The sequence below is a fragment of the Chinchilla lanigera genome, unplaced genomic scaffold, assembly GCF_000276665.1.
Source record: "Chinchilla lanigera isolate Chin_1 unplaced genomic scaffold, ChiLan1.0 scaffold00016, whole genome shotgun sequence".
NCBI classification, from domain to species: Eukaryota; Metazoa; Chordata; class Mammalia; order Rodentia; family Chinchillidae; genus Chinchilla; species Chinchilla lanigera.
This window is the reverse complement of record NW_004955417.1, coordinates 11,243,822-11,258,334: the sequence shown is the minus strand read 5'-3', so window position 1 is coordinate 11,258,334 and position 14,513 is coordinate 11,243,822. Positions and strand designations below refer to the sequence as shown.

The 14,513-nt window shown below is 41.1% G+C and overlaps 2 long non-coding RNA genes across 2 annotated transcripts in view; both read left to right on the top strand.

The window, feature by feature from the left end:
* LOC102003654 overlaps positions 1 to 9,071 on the top strand; it is an 11,674-nt gene extending 2,603 nt beyond the window's left edge. Inside the window, exons 2-3 of the long non-coding RNA XR_260474.2 lie at positions 6,979 to 7,097; positions 8,924 to 9,071. This is a non-coding gene — a long non-coding RNA (uncharacterized LOC102003654). The remainder of the gene's footprint in view (positions 1 to 6,978; positions 7,098 to 8,923) is intronic.
* Positions 9,072 to 9,095: 24 nt separating this feature from the next.
* On the top strand, positions 9,096 to 14,015 carry LOC106148214. Its single transcript, XR_001233458.1, has 3 exons — positions 9,096 to 9,323; positions 10,245 to 12,506; positions 12,972 to 14,015. It is a non-coding gene; the product is annotated as an uncharacterized LOC106148214 (long non-coding RNA).
* The last annotated feature ends 498 nt before the right edge of the window (positions 14,016 to 14,513 follow it).

Below are 14,513 nucleotides of genomic sequence, written 5' to 3'. Positions count from 1 at the left end.
TGTCTTACTTAAAATTTAATTAAATTAAAAATTCACTTCTTTAGTCACATTGACCATGTGACCATCAGACAATGCAGCTATAAAAATATTGCCATCATCACAGAAACTTCTATTGGATGGCACTCACCAAACTGAACAAAGTAAGGGACTCAAAGTCACGGAATGGAAGCAAAACAGGGAGGTGGCTGAGTGGTGAACAGCAGCAAATCGGCCTCCCTGAGATTTGGAGTGCAGATGCTGGAATACAGCAATGTGGGAAAGAGAATATGGAGGGAAGTGTATCCCTGGGGTGCAGCAAGGATCTGAAGTGAGAATTAGAGACCACAAGGAGAATGAAGAGAAGGACCGAAATGCAGAAGAGGGATGTGGCAAATGGCATTTTTAATCCCACCTCCCATTGTGAGAAAGGCAGCTCAAACTTACAGAAGCAAGTAACTGATTCTAGAGGCCTCTACAAGGAAACACACCACCGGAACACAGCAGTAGACGCTGCTGGTGTAGTGGCTGGTGAGTGATTCAAATCCAATTCAGATATCCCCAGGAGAGGGCTACGGGCTGGTCATCATTTTGGAAAGGGGCCAGCTGAACTCAGGACTCAGAGCAGCAGTGGGTTGGCTTCACTGAGGGGTTTCCAGTGTCAAGGTGAGGTGCAGAAGTGGGAGACACCCAGAATCAGAGAGCCAAGTTCAAACTGACAGGAGGCACCTGAAGTGTTGTAGGCTGAACAACACAGGTCCCAGCCTCCTGGCCAGAAACTAGGACCAGCCTGAACTTCAGTGGAGCTGAAAGAGCAGCTTGCTGGCATTATCCACCACCCCCCTGTAACTCTACTGCAGACTTGCTGGGATCAGCCAACATGGATCTGGGCTCTGTCTACCAAAGACAGCAGAGACATACCTCGAAGTGGGCATTTTTTTCTTCTTTTCTTTGATTTTTTTCTTTTTCTTGCTTGTTCTTATTTTTATATGAGTATAAACATTGTTCCAGTTTTATTTCTGCTATTTTGTGCTGTTCTTATTTCTGTTTCTTGCTTCTTTCTTTCCCTCCTGTCTTCTTCACCAGTTTCCCAAAGCTTGCATAATCTTTCTCTGTCCTTTAACTTTTCTTCTAATCTCTTTCTCTTCTTCTGTTTCTCTATTTTTTCCTCAGACCCCTTTTTAATTTTCTACCCCAAGGGTAAAGTCTACATATTGAGATGATATTTACCATACACAGTTTGCTGGTTTGCTTTATATGTTGTTACATAACTACAAAACTTCTTCATTCAGTTAAAGGGGGAAGATTAATAGTTACCAAGGTTTGTCATTTTCGAGGCTGTGCTTGATGCTATTATTATTATTGGTTGTACTACTTTAGCCAAGGTTACATAGTTGGTCTAGTCAGTTCTTCTTTGTATGTCAAGACTGGGATTGCCTGAGGGTCATAAACAATACTGTAGGCCAGTACCAAAAAACCAGGGGCTAGGCCACATAAGCAGCAACTTCTCATCCCCAATAAATTGAAGAGATAGGATGTTGCAACAGATTCAAGAGCCAAAAGCCCACTATACCTATAGTAGAAAATGAGAAAATATGGAAGTGAAATGTAACCCTAGACTTCCAGCTTTCCCAAGGAAAACCCAGAGGGCAATAAGGTGGAACAGTGTGAAAACCACCCCTTGAACTCTCTGAAATGGTAGCAGTGGAAGTAACAAAGCAGATGAATAAGGCTCTAGAAAAAAAATCAAATAGAAATAATTTCTCAAATAACTAAAGAAATAATGACCATAATGAAGGACATGGTTAGTGAATCTAGAGTAGATACAGATAAAAACATAGAGGAGCTTAGGAAAATGATGGAAATCATGAATCCCAAACATAGGAATGAAATGGAATCCATGAAACATATTCAAATAGATATCCAGAACATTAAAAATTTTATAGAAAGTATACACAGCAGAATTAACCAATATGAGAACAGAATATCAGCTCTAGAAAACAGGTTTTTGGTTACTGATCTTGAAAAGAAAGATGTCTTAAAAATAGCAAGAGACCATGAAAAATCAACCCAACACCTGCTAGATGAAGCAAAAAAGAATAGCAAGATTGATCAGAGTCAATGAAAAAGCAGAAGATAGTGCAAATGACATACAAAATCTGTTCACATAAGAAATGGCAGAAAACTTCACAAGTAGGGAAAAAGAATTTGACATACAGATAAGTGAGACATAGAAGTCCAATTAATCAGGCTGGGGATTTAGCTCAGTGGCACAGTGCCTGCCTGGCAAGTGCAAGGTCGTGAGTTTGATTCCCAGTACCAGAAAAAAAAACAAAAAAAAACCAAAAAAACAAACCAGAAGTCCAATTAATCATGATTAAGAAAAATCTACACTAAGGCATATAATATTCAAGATTCAGAAATTCAACACAAGAACAGAATATTAAAAGCTGTTAGAGAAAAGAAACAAATCCCCTATAAAGAAAAGCCCGTCAGAATCACAATAGACTGCTCAACCCAAACCCTTAAGTCAAAGAGAACATGCGGTGAAAGCCGCATTTCAAGCCCTAAAAGAAAACAACCTCCAACCCAGATTGATGTACCCACAAAACTATCATGCAAAATTGATGGAGAAATAAGATACCTCCATGACAAAGAATACCTGAAGAAATTCATGACCACCAAACCAGCACTCTAAAATGTTCTGAGGATTATTCTAGAAAGAGATAATGAAGTCTACAACTCCAGGAATCCCGATAGAGTGACTCACCCAGGCAAGGTAAGCAATTGAACAAAAGGGAAAGAAAGGGAAGCAACAACAGGAAAATAATACGAGATGGATAAGCCAAGACATACCAGTTATAACCATCACTGTAAATGGTCTCAATTCACCAATCAAAAGAAACAGACTGGCAAAATGGATCAAGGAGCAAGATCAAATAATATACTGCATGCAAGAAACACATTTAACTCAAAAAAAAATTCATAGACTGAAAGTCAAAGGATGGAAAACAATACCTCATTTGACAAGAACACAGAAAAAAAGCAGGGGTAGTTATTCTATCTGCAGACAAAGTGGATTTCAAGACAAGACTGATCAACTAAATCTTGGAAGCAGCCCAAATGCCCATTAAGGGAGGAATGCATAAAGAAGATGTGGGTTTTTTATACAATGGAATATTACTCTACCACAAAGAAGGATAAGCAGAAGACATTTCTAGGTAAATGGATGCACCCTGAGACCATACTCATAAGTGAAATTAATTGAACACACATGTTCAAATATCATATAGTTTCTCTGGTGTGAGAAACTAAAAGGGTAAATAAGAACCAAAATGTATAATAATATTAGGAAATAGGAAGAAAACGTTCAAATGGGAAATGGAACAAGGGAGAGGGAGAAGGGAAAGAAAGGAAAAGAAAAAACAGGATAGAAGGAAAAAAATCAAAACTAAGCTTTGTAAATAAGGAGGGGAAGAGGGATTGAAGGGAGGGGAAGGGAATGGGAAAAAAACAGGCATCCAGATATATCATGTACAGGTACAAATTCCCTATGATGAATGTGATCATTATGTATATCTAAATTGTACTAATAAATTTAATTTTAAAAAAGATAAATTATGTACAGGTACAAATTCCCTATGATGAATGTAGTCATTATGTATATCTATAATGTACTAATAAAATTAATTTTAAAATATTTTTAATCTTAAAAAAAAAACAAAATAAAGAGTCACTGAAATGCAGTAGGATCAAATCCTGATTTGGACCTGTAACTGTAGTTCTCTGCTCAAAGCAAGTGATAAAATATCTCTGATTATCATTTCTACCATGCAGATAAAAATAAGATCTTCTTGGATAGACTGCTGAGTGGAGGAAATGAGATAAAATGGATAAAGTCTCTGACAGAGTGCCTAAAATATAGAAGAATGTGAAAATATTAGTAAAATCTGTGCTTAAAGCAATTCAATTCCATAGACCTGAAAGGCAAAGATGATCTTGTTGCCAGGTGGCATGGGGGCCAGCTGTCCTTCCCAGTCTGTTGCTATCCTGTTCAAAGAACTGGAAAAGACAACCAATGAACATGAAAGTTTAACATTTATTAAAGGCTAAAGAAGATGTAGAGAAGAAAAGAAGCAGAATTGAAAAAGATGTAAAAAGAAGAAAGAAAATATGTCCTGCATGCAGAGGAGGTTACCTGAAAAGTAAGAAGACAGTGGTGATGAGGCAAATGATGACCATATTCTATATTCTTCTTCTAATATTAGATATAGGCCATTGGAAGATGTGTGCCATGACTTGACAGCTTTGTGATTGGCATGCCCCACTCTATTGTCCATCTCTTCTCCATAATTGACAGGCCAGGCCCTATTGTCCAGCTTCATTTCTGTGGCCTAATCTCCTGCCTCATTCCCCTGGTGAGATATAAATCCCCATAATTCATTATGGGTTGTTGAGGGAGTGTCAGTCTTGGTCTTCATGTAGCTACTTCTTGCTGAAAGGAACTGTAGGTCCTACCAGTGGGGATTGTGTACTCCCTAAACACATTAGGATGATGTGGCTACTGGCCAGACTGAGAGAAACCTGTCAGAAGACAATGAGAAAGGAGTTAGTGTTTCTGTATAACAATAGAAGAGCGTTTTGCGATCCTGTCAGGAGCCTGTGGAGGCAAAGATGGATGTTAGATCAGCTACCGATGCATATTTATGTGACTCAACTTATCTATACTTGAAGCCAAGTACAGATAAGTCTTTAAGGGTCTTACAAATAAGTCTTGGGTTTTTCCTTTTAAAGAGGAATGTCAGATCTTTCAGAAGTTCACAGGAGCAGAGTCTTAGTCCTGTGAAAATTTGAATAATCATTTCCCATGTAGGTTTTTTATAGCTTGTCACTGTGTTCCTCGAAGAATAGCCAGAATAGTTCCTCAGGAACTGAGAATAAGGTGAGGGTCTTAAAAGGTTGCAAGACTACTCTACTTATCTCCCAATCAGCCTCCTCTTACGGTGAATGGCAGTGACCTGCCTGAGAAGATAGATTACCTCTAGGAGTTGAATAAGCAAGCCCCCTTTTTTTAGATTATTCCATGGGCATTAGGGTAGAGGAGGCATTGGGGTAGATCAATCTCACTCATGCACCCCTGCATGGCTCCTGGCCTGCTCCTGGCCCTGCTGCTATGGGGAGGGTACGTAACTGGCAAGGACAACATTCCTGGAGCCTCCAGATACCAGAAGGATGGGATACACCCAGAAATGCTTGAGCATATTGACAGTAGACTGGAGATATGGGTCCTGGACCCAGCACTGACCCTCCTTGTCCAGTGACAAGCACAGGTGCTTGGCCTTGCACTGGAAATTGAAAGTGAGGACAGGGGCTGGGGATTTAGCTCAGCGGCAAAGCGCCTGCCTGGCAAGCGCAAGGTCATGAGTTCGGTTCCCGGTACCGGAGAAAAACCAAAAAAAAGAAAGTGAGGACATACTTGCCCCACCTCATCTAGCTCAGATGAGCCAGGAAGACACCATGGGAGCCATTGCCTTCTTCTAGCACCAGCTGGGCAACCCTGAGTCATGAGAGCATCCCAAGGTTATCCTGAGAGGGGCTGGGCCCCCTTGCCTCTCTCCGATTCTTGGAACATGAATGACCCCGTCACTGCTTCTGGAGTATTCACGGGAGGGAAGGGGGTTGGGAGGAGATAAGCTGTCCATGATGGAAGCTCACCCTCAACTGAGATGTGGGTGAGCAGCTCTGGGGGAAGCAACTCCATTGAGTCAAAATGTGAGGCAGAACTGGGGCAGATGGATACAGAAGGCTCATCTGAGCGACCCTTTCTTGCCCCCTGCAAGACAGATGGAGATCTGAGGATAGGATCATCAGTGATATTATTTCCTTTTTCCTCAGGGATCACTCTAAATACCCTAGCGTCTGGGCTATTCCAGAAATTAAGAGACACAAAAGCCTAAATGTAAGGAATTTCATTCCACCTTCCATGTTTTTTGCAGAAATGATCTAACTGCAAAATAGTGTCGTAATTTAAACTGCGATTTTGTACCCCTCTCTCATTCCCTGGTTTGTACTGGACCCATACTGTACTTCAGTAGTAGGTAAATTGTTTCTTTTTTAGATCAGCATGGTGAAATCTTTCCCACTGTTGAAGGATATGGGCTAATGGTGAAGTCACTGGAATATGTAGGGTGCTTTTCAGGGTATTTCCCATGGCACATCTTTTTTTGGGGGCTGAGGGTTGAGATAGGGTCTTGCTCTGTAATTCAGCCTGGCCTTGAACTCAATATGTAGCCCAGGCTGCCCTTGAACTCATGGAAATCCCCCTGCCTCAGCCTCTCAAATGCTGGGATTATGTGTGTGCATAACCACACCTGGTGCCATCACACATCTTGAGGCCTAGGGAGATAGAAAACTGCTCTGCGGTCTTTCAGAGGGCATCCTCTACAGAAGGAGGAGACCCACTGAGTTCACTAAGCATTCCTTGTGATATTCAAGTACTTATGAAGCAAGCATCTCTGCTCAAAATTCTGGTGGCAGCACCACTGCCTTCCCAGATGCGTAGAGCCCTCTGGGCACTCTCATTCTTAGGATTCTTCATACTATGGCCCACTAACTTCTTGGGGAGAAGGGTAGAGTCTCCTGGGGCTCCCTTAGCCACTTGAGAAGCTACATTCTTAACCCTTAGGACATAAGACTGGGTTCAGCAGGACCATCCATTACTTTTGTACTGTAAATTTGTACTTTAGTGTAATAATAGCCAGCTGTGTGTCTCAGTACCTTTCCCTGAGGGATAGAGGAAGCAATCTATGTGTTTACTCATGTAGTATGAAGAACAGCAAGGAGTATGTACATGTGCAAAACTGTCAAAACAGGATTTGGACCCACCTTTATGTTCCACCTAACTGGTTTTGTAAATGTTTAGCCAAGCATTACAGAGCACCACTCCAAGATTTGTTAAAAAAAAAAAAAAAAAAAAAAAAAAGTTTTCTTTTGCTTTTTCAGGTAGAAGTAGCCCAATTCAGTACAATGGCACAGGAAAAACCAGATTTGCAAGTTTTGGAGGAGATCAAAAGTGATTCATCAGATTACTAATGCATGGATGATGAAGATGACCCATTATGGTAAACACATGTTTTCATAACAGAAGAGTGATGTGGTTGTATGATGTTGATGATGATAATGATGATTTTGACCTTGTCCATGTGACCTGAAGTTCCTGTGACAGTGAAATGGGGCAAGAACTGACTGATACAGACATGGAGCATGCAGACCTTTTGACTCAGATGACAAAACAGCAATTTGAATACATATTTGATTGGTTGAAATGTTGTGATATGGCCATACAACCAATGTTAGAACTTCAGTGTTAGAACATGCAACCATGAATCCATTGTTAGAACTAGGTCCAAAAATATAGTGAAGGTCTTGGCAGTGATGAAACATATTGGGCAGAATGCCAGCCCTGCCATTCAACATTGGAAGTTGTAACAGATGAAATGCTGCAAGATGCTGCGAAATACACAAAGGCTGAAGTTCAAGAAAAACATTCTTATGCACTAATAAGCATACTCAAAAATGTAGTTATTATTGACACCTCAGTAGCTGAACTGAAGGCATTCACAGGTCTGCTGTACTTAGCACTGATTTCTCATGGTGATCACAGGAATGTAGAATACTTATGGAAAAGCGATGGGTCAAGATGTGGCATAAAAATGTACACCCTTGTAGATGCAAAGACATTCTTTCAATTTAGATGTTTATCCTGGAAGTCAGCCATCAGGTCCTTATTTGTATAGTAATAAACCAAATGATGTGAACAGACTTGTTGCTCCCTTCTCCCAAACTAATCAGAATGGGACATGCAACAGTTGGTTTATCGGTTTCCAGTTGATGTTACATTTGCTAACAGAGCACAAGTTGACCAGTGCAGGAACTGTACACAAGAACAAAGCAGAAATTCCAAATGAAAGGTTGCAATTTTGAAACAGAGAATCGTATAATACAATATTTGAATTTCAGAAAGGGGTAACATTGGCCTCATATATGGCAAAGAAAAGCAAACTGGCACTTATGTCAATATTTCACCATGCTGGAAATATTGATAGGGAAACCCCAACAAAATGGAAGCCTGAGATGGAAACTTTCAATAACAAAACCAAACATGGAGTAGATGTTGTTGATGAATTATGCAGCAATTATTATGTCACTTGAAATACAGAGCATTGGCCAATAGTTGTATTTCACTTGATCCTAAACATGTGTGGCATACATAGTTTGATAGTTTACAAAGAAAATAACATGTGCACAATATCATGGAGACATTTTCTTAGAGGATTGGGACTGGAGCTCATAAAAGATCATTTACTGCAGAGGAAAAACTAAATGTTTCTTCCTAGGGAATTATGCAAAAAATTGTGGAGCACACTGGTGAGCTGACAGTAAGCAGGCAGGCACAGTATCACAAAGAACTACTAAGACTACAGGAAAACAAAAAAGATGTCAACTGTGCCCTACAAGAAAGTACAAAAAAAAAAAAAGTACTGTCAGTGTAAGCGATACTTATGTATGGAACGTGCAGAAGGACATTCTTTGTTCAGAATGCATTGAGGACATAATGATTTGTTTATTATTTGTTAGCATTTCTTAAGATAAGGCTTCATTATACAGCCTGGATTAAGCTTGAGTTTACTATCCTCCTGTCTCAGCCTCTTGAGTGCTGGGATTACAGGTGTGTCTTGGATTACATGTGGAGAAAGATAATCCTTTAATTATCCTTGTTAAAACATGTATCCGCCCATTTGTACTAGCTATACCCTTGGTTCTGGCTCAATAAAAGGTGACAGATTGGTAATCGAGGCTGCAGTCCAAGAGGCTGTACGCCCCCTGATCCCAGACTTGTACTTCTCTTGCTTTTGTTGTCTCTCTTACTTTTTCTTTTCATCCGCAGGTACCTTGTTCAGGGGAACCTGTTCACCCTGGACAGGGATGGATGCGTAATCTGACAGGAACGTGCAATTATCATGTGTGAAGACTGCCTTGGGTGTGACAGTTGAAGCAAAGCTTATTTCTGTGGTAGACTTCTGTTTGTGTTTACACTGTAGTTCACATAGGTTTTTATTTTTTATGTTATTTTTTAGATTTGTAAGCAAGTAAACAGCTAATGTGAAAATGTTGATGTCTATTCTAAGCACTCCTTACGTATCTGATATTTTATCTTACTGACATCTTATTTCCCTGCTAAATAGATGTTGTACAATATATTAGGAAGCTCCTGACAGAACAGGAAGAGAAGAGAGGCGAGAAGACTGCCACATAGGAAAGGAAAGCTAAGCACATGTTCTGTCAGTGTAAGTGAGATGTGTGCATGGAACATGCAGTTGTGAAGACTGCCTTGGGTGTGAGTGTTGAAGCAAAGCTTTTTTTTTTTTTTTTTTGGAGACAGGGTCCCATTATTTAGTTGAGATTAGCTTGACCTCACTGTGTAATCCAGGTTGGCTTTGAATTCAAAGTGATCCTCCTGCCTCAACCTCCCAAGTGCTGGGATGACAGGCATGTGCCACCACACTCGGCTCAAAGCTTATTTTTGTGGTAGATTTCTAGTCATATTTTCATTGTAGTTCATAGAGGAATTTATTTCTGATGTTATCTTTTAGGTTTCACATAAGCAAGTACACAGCTTATGTGAAAAGGTTGATGTCTCTTCTAAATGCACAACACAGATTAAGAATTTAATAATTTCTTTTATTGATATTTTATGTTCCTGTTAACTACACACTGTATAATATAATAAGAACCTCCTGGACAAAACAGCAAGATCACTGAGATGTCAAGTATGTCCTACAAAAAAGTCAGGAAAGCCAAAGACATGTGCTGTCAGTGTAAGCAATGCATGTGTATGGAATGTGCTGCTGTCAAGTATGCAGATTTGCTGTAGGTGTGATTATGGAAGTAAAGATTCTTTTTGGTAGAGTTCTATTGGTATTTTCATTGTAGTTCACATAGGAGTTTATTTCTGATGTTCTTTTTTAGACTTTGTAAACCAAAAATGAGTCGGTGTTGAAAATGTTGATGCTTTTTTATAAACACTCAATAAATATTAAAAACTCAGTACTTTATTTTTGTGATTTTTTTTTCCTGTTAAGTACTCATTATTTAACATAATAAAACAGGGAGGCCGTTTTTATATGTAGCACTAGTTTGCCCAGTTTCTAGTGTCTTTTTAGACCGAAGATTTTTATAACATGCTATTTTGCCGTTTCTATTCACAGACCACTGCAGATGTAACGGGCGCTCTAGCAGCCTCCAGTCACCCTTCAGAGATGTTAGTCCTGCTGTGAGAAGAATGTACCTCTGGAGACTACAAAGTTCCAAAAGTTTAGACTAAAACAAACTTAAACATCCCTCAAAGAGTAACTAGGTTTTCAGAAACAAATACATTTTCACTGCTGCAACCCCACCTGTATGTTCAGAAAAAAACAATGGACAAATGGGAACAAGGTAACTGTCAAATTGTACAGGTGAACTCTTCAAAATGCAGCCACTCCCTCTGCTGGCTGACGGGAAGAAGAGTGGCGGAAAGCTGCAGCGCCATCTTGTCCCAAGCTCAGCACTAGACCTCAGGAACCCAAACCATGGGAAGCAGCAGGGGCAGAAAAAGAGGAGCACCGGTGCATACAGAGCAGCCGCTCAGGCGGGGTGGAGAGGGATCCCCACGGCCTGTGAAGTGATGGGGTCAGGCACTCTGGAGTACAGACCATGGACCACAGCAGTGGTGGTGCGAAGTGAGAAACAGGCCAGGGAGGTTGCTTCCCCACCCTCTCCCTCAGTCTCCTAGCACTCACTTTCAGCCATGGCACAAAGAGGGCAGCCTCTTTGGCCTGCACCCCCTGGGAGAGAGCGGCAGGGAACCCAGCTTCTCCAAGGGAAGCGGCAGGCAGGAAGCAGCCTCTGGCTCAGTGCAGAGGCTCACTCCCCCTGAGAGAAAATCGCCCCTCTCAAGAATTTGCTTCTGGTAAGCTCCCCAAATAAGGGAATTTTGGCTGGGGCCGCGCTAACAGCACCTCGAGGCCTGAGCTGCATGGGTCTTCCACTGCAGTGTCATTCTCATCCATCAGTTGCCCTCGTGCCACACATAAGGCACCTCGAATGGCAGAGAGGGCATGCTTAGGGCCAGCCTTTGGGGTCCCGGATCCCCAGCTGGCTGCCCAGGCCCCGAGTCTGCCCCACCTACAGGGTTCTAAGGCAGCAGGCTAGATCTTTAGTGGCTATAGACTTCTGGCCCCCTGTATAGCTCCACCATTGCTGCTGCCACGGGTCTCACACTTAGTGATGGCTCCATAGGTGAGGCCAACCCTAAGGAGGGGGTGGCTGCAGGTGCCCCTTTCCCCTTGGTCAGTACACAGAGGGTGCAGGAATCTAGTGCTGCACTCAGACAGGGACTCATACTGTTCAGTGACTCCCAGCAGCAAGGGGCATGGACAGAGAGGCACTCACTCAGTTTGGCCGTGGAGAAGAGCCCCAGACGAGGAGCCACACAGACTCTGCACGCCATTAGGTCTTACTTCCTGGCTCCATTTGTTACCTCCTGGCTCCTAGCTCCTGGCTCTGCTGGTTAGCTCCTGGTTGGCTCGCCAAAACTATTGCCATACAGTGTGGGGGTCAGCAGTCTTTTCATGGCTCTTGTTGTCCCACTCAAAGAATAGGACAGGAAAAACCAATGAATATGAAAGTTTAACTTTTATTAAAGATTAAAGAAGAAAAGAAATAGAAGTGAAAAGAAAGAAAATATGTCCTGCATGCAGAGCAGGTTACTTGAAGAGTAAGAAGACAGTGGCCATAAGGCCAATGCTACTGTCTTTTATATCCTCCTTCTGGCCCTTTGGAAGCTGTTTCGTGCCATAATTTGTCAGCTCTCCATGATTGGCAGGGTACATCCTATCATCCAGCCTCCTTTCTGTGTCCTAATTTCCTGCCTCAATCTTGTTACTACCCTTGAATCAAATGGATAAGTTTTTCAAGGATGTCTATTTTGGAAAGGAGAAGAGTTTGCCTGAAAAAAGAACATTCAAGGAGTGATAAATTTTAATCACTCCCTGATTTTCTTGTCCCCTCTAGCTATCCCAGTCTTGGAACCATCACAACAAAATGGCACTGCCTTTCACAAACCTGGTCCTTTCACCATCCTTTTATTCTCTTTCTCACTTCCTTCATCCAATGTTGTTGTTTTCAAAATATAGTAGACTCTGCTCTTAAAACACTTCTGATCTGTCTTCTTGTCTTCTTATGCACTCCTCACACAGGATTGGCCCCTACCCCTCAGAAACTCCCCATACATAAGCGTACAGGTTGTTCATTACTTCCTGGACATCTTGAGGTAAACAGGTCTCCTTCACCTCATACTCCTCCATGATGTGCTGATCTGCCACAGGTTCAAATAAACAAGACCAAGTGACCATGGACTGAAGCCTCTGAGACTGAGAGCGGTGCCACCTTGCCCTCGCATAAACACCAAATCCTCATGGGGCACATAGGTGAGGAAAGAGACCCCACCCTTCTCTCCCTCTGACACTGGAGCCTTGAGTGCCCTATAGGTGAAAAGAGAAATCCTGCCCTGTACCTCACCACTGATACTGGCACCACATGGGGCCAGTGAGAGAGGAGAGAGATCACAGGGCCTATATTCTGGGGTGGGAGGTGAAGTTTATCAGTTGTTATGTTCAGAGAGGGTATATCTGAAGGAGAGGGAATTTAGTCCAGTGGTCTGCTTGAGCTTTTGCACAATCATGTGCATCAAGCAGAAATTAGTGATCTGATTTACTATAGGTCACTATCTGAGTGGCCTGTGTGTCTACACTAAAATCATAGACCTCTCTACTTTAAGGGTGGTTCATGGGGTTTGTTAGGATCCAGTTCATATTTGATGCCATTCTTCTCGCTGTCGTTACTATTGTATCCAAGGTTATATAGTTGGTGCTATCAATTGGTTTTCTCTGTAGGCCAATATCTGGACTGTCTGGGGATCATAAATAATACTGAGTCTCACTGTCAAAGAACTGGACACTGGGACAAAAAAGCTGCAAGCCCTAACAGAGAAGCCAAGCAAACAAAAAATGAGAAAACAAAGCAACAAAAATGGCTTTTAAAACTCCCAACTCCCCTAAAGCCAGCCCAAGGGGGTATAAGGGTAGAAAATCATAAGTCACACAGCAGAAATGCCTGAAAGGCATCAATGGAAATAACAAAACAGTTCAAAAAAGTTCAGTGAATTCAAATATATATATAACTAAACAGATAATGACCCAAATGAAATAAATTATCAGCAATCCTAGAGAAGACAGTAATAAAAATCTAGTGGAGCTAAAGAAAGAAATGCAAAACATGAATTTCCAGCATAGACAAGAATGGCACTCCACAAAAAAGTTTCAAGTAGAAATCCAGGAGATTGAAAGTATGATTGGATGTCTAGGCAGCAGAAGAGACCAATATGAGGACAGAGTCTCAGATCTAGAAGACAGGACTGTGGTTAGTGGTCAATTAATGAAAGATATATTACAAACAAGAGAAGATGAAAAATGGATCCAACAGCTGCTAGATGACTCAAAGAAGATTAATATAAAAGTAACCAGAATTAATGAAAAATCAGAAGATAGCACCCGTTTACAGAAGTAATATCAGAAAACTTTCCAGACATGGAAAAAGAATTTAACATACAAATGTGTGAGATATATAGAGCTCCTAATAGTCATGATCAGGAAAAAAACACCCTGCACCACATAATAATTAAAATATCAGAAATCTAACATAAGAACAGAATCTTGAAAGCTGTTAGAGAAAAGCAACAAATTACGTATGAAGAAAAACCCATCAGAATTACAACATGTTTCTCAACATGAACCTTAAAGGCAAGGAGCGCTTGGAATGAAGTGCTTCAAGCCCCCAAAGAAAACTCCTGCCATCTTTCAAAATGATGGGGAAATAAGACATTTCCACGATAAAGAACACCTAAAGAAATTCATGGCCACCAAACCAACACTCCAAAACATTCTCAAGGATATTCTAGAAGGAAACAATGAACAATGTCAAAAGGTTAAAAAAAAAAAAAAAGAAAGAAAGAAAGAAAGCAACAGATAGGGCTACCAGTTAAGTAGAAGGGAAAGAAAGCAAAACAGCAACAGCTAAATAACACAACGACAGGAATAAGTCAACTCCTATCAATTATAACTATCAATGTGAATGGACTCTTCACCAATTAAAAGACATGTATGGGCTGGGGATATAGCTCAGCAGCAAAAGCACCTGCTTGGCAAGCGCAAGGTCATGAGTTCGGTTCCCGGTACCAGAGAAAAACCAAAAATAAAAATAAAATAAAATAAAATAAAAGACATGGATTACCACAATAGATAAAGAAACAAAATCCAATGGTATGAAGAAATACATCCAACCAAAACAAAAATTCATGGACTAAAAATCAAAGGGTGGAAAACAATATTCTGTGTAACAGAGACCCAAAAGCAAGCAGGAGTAGCTATTCTATTCTC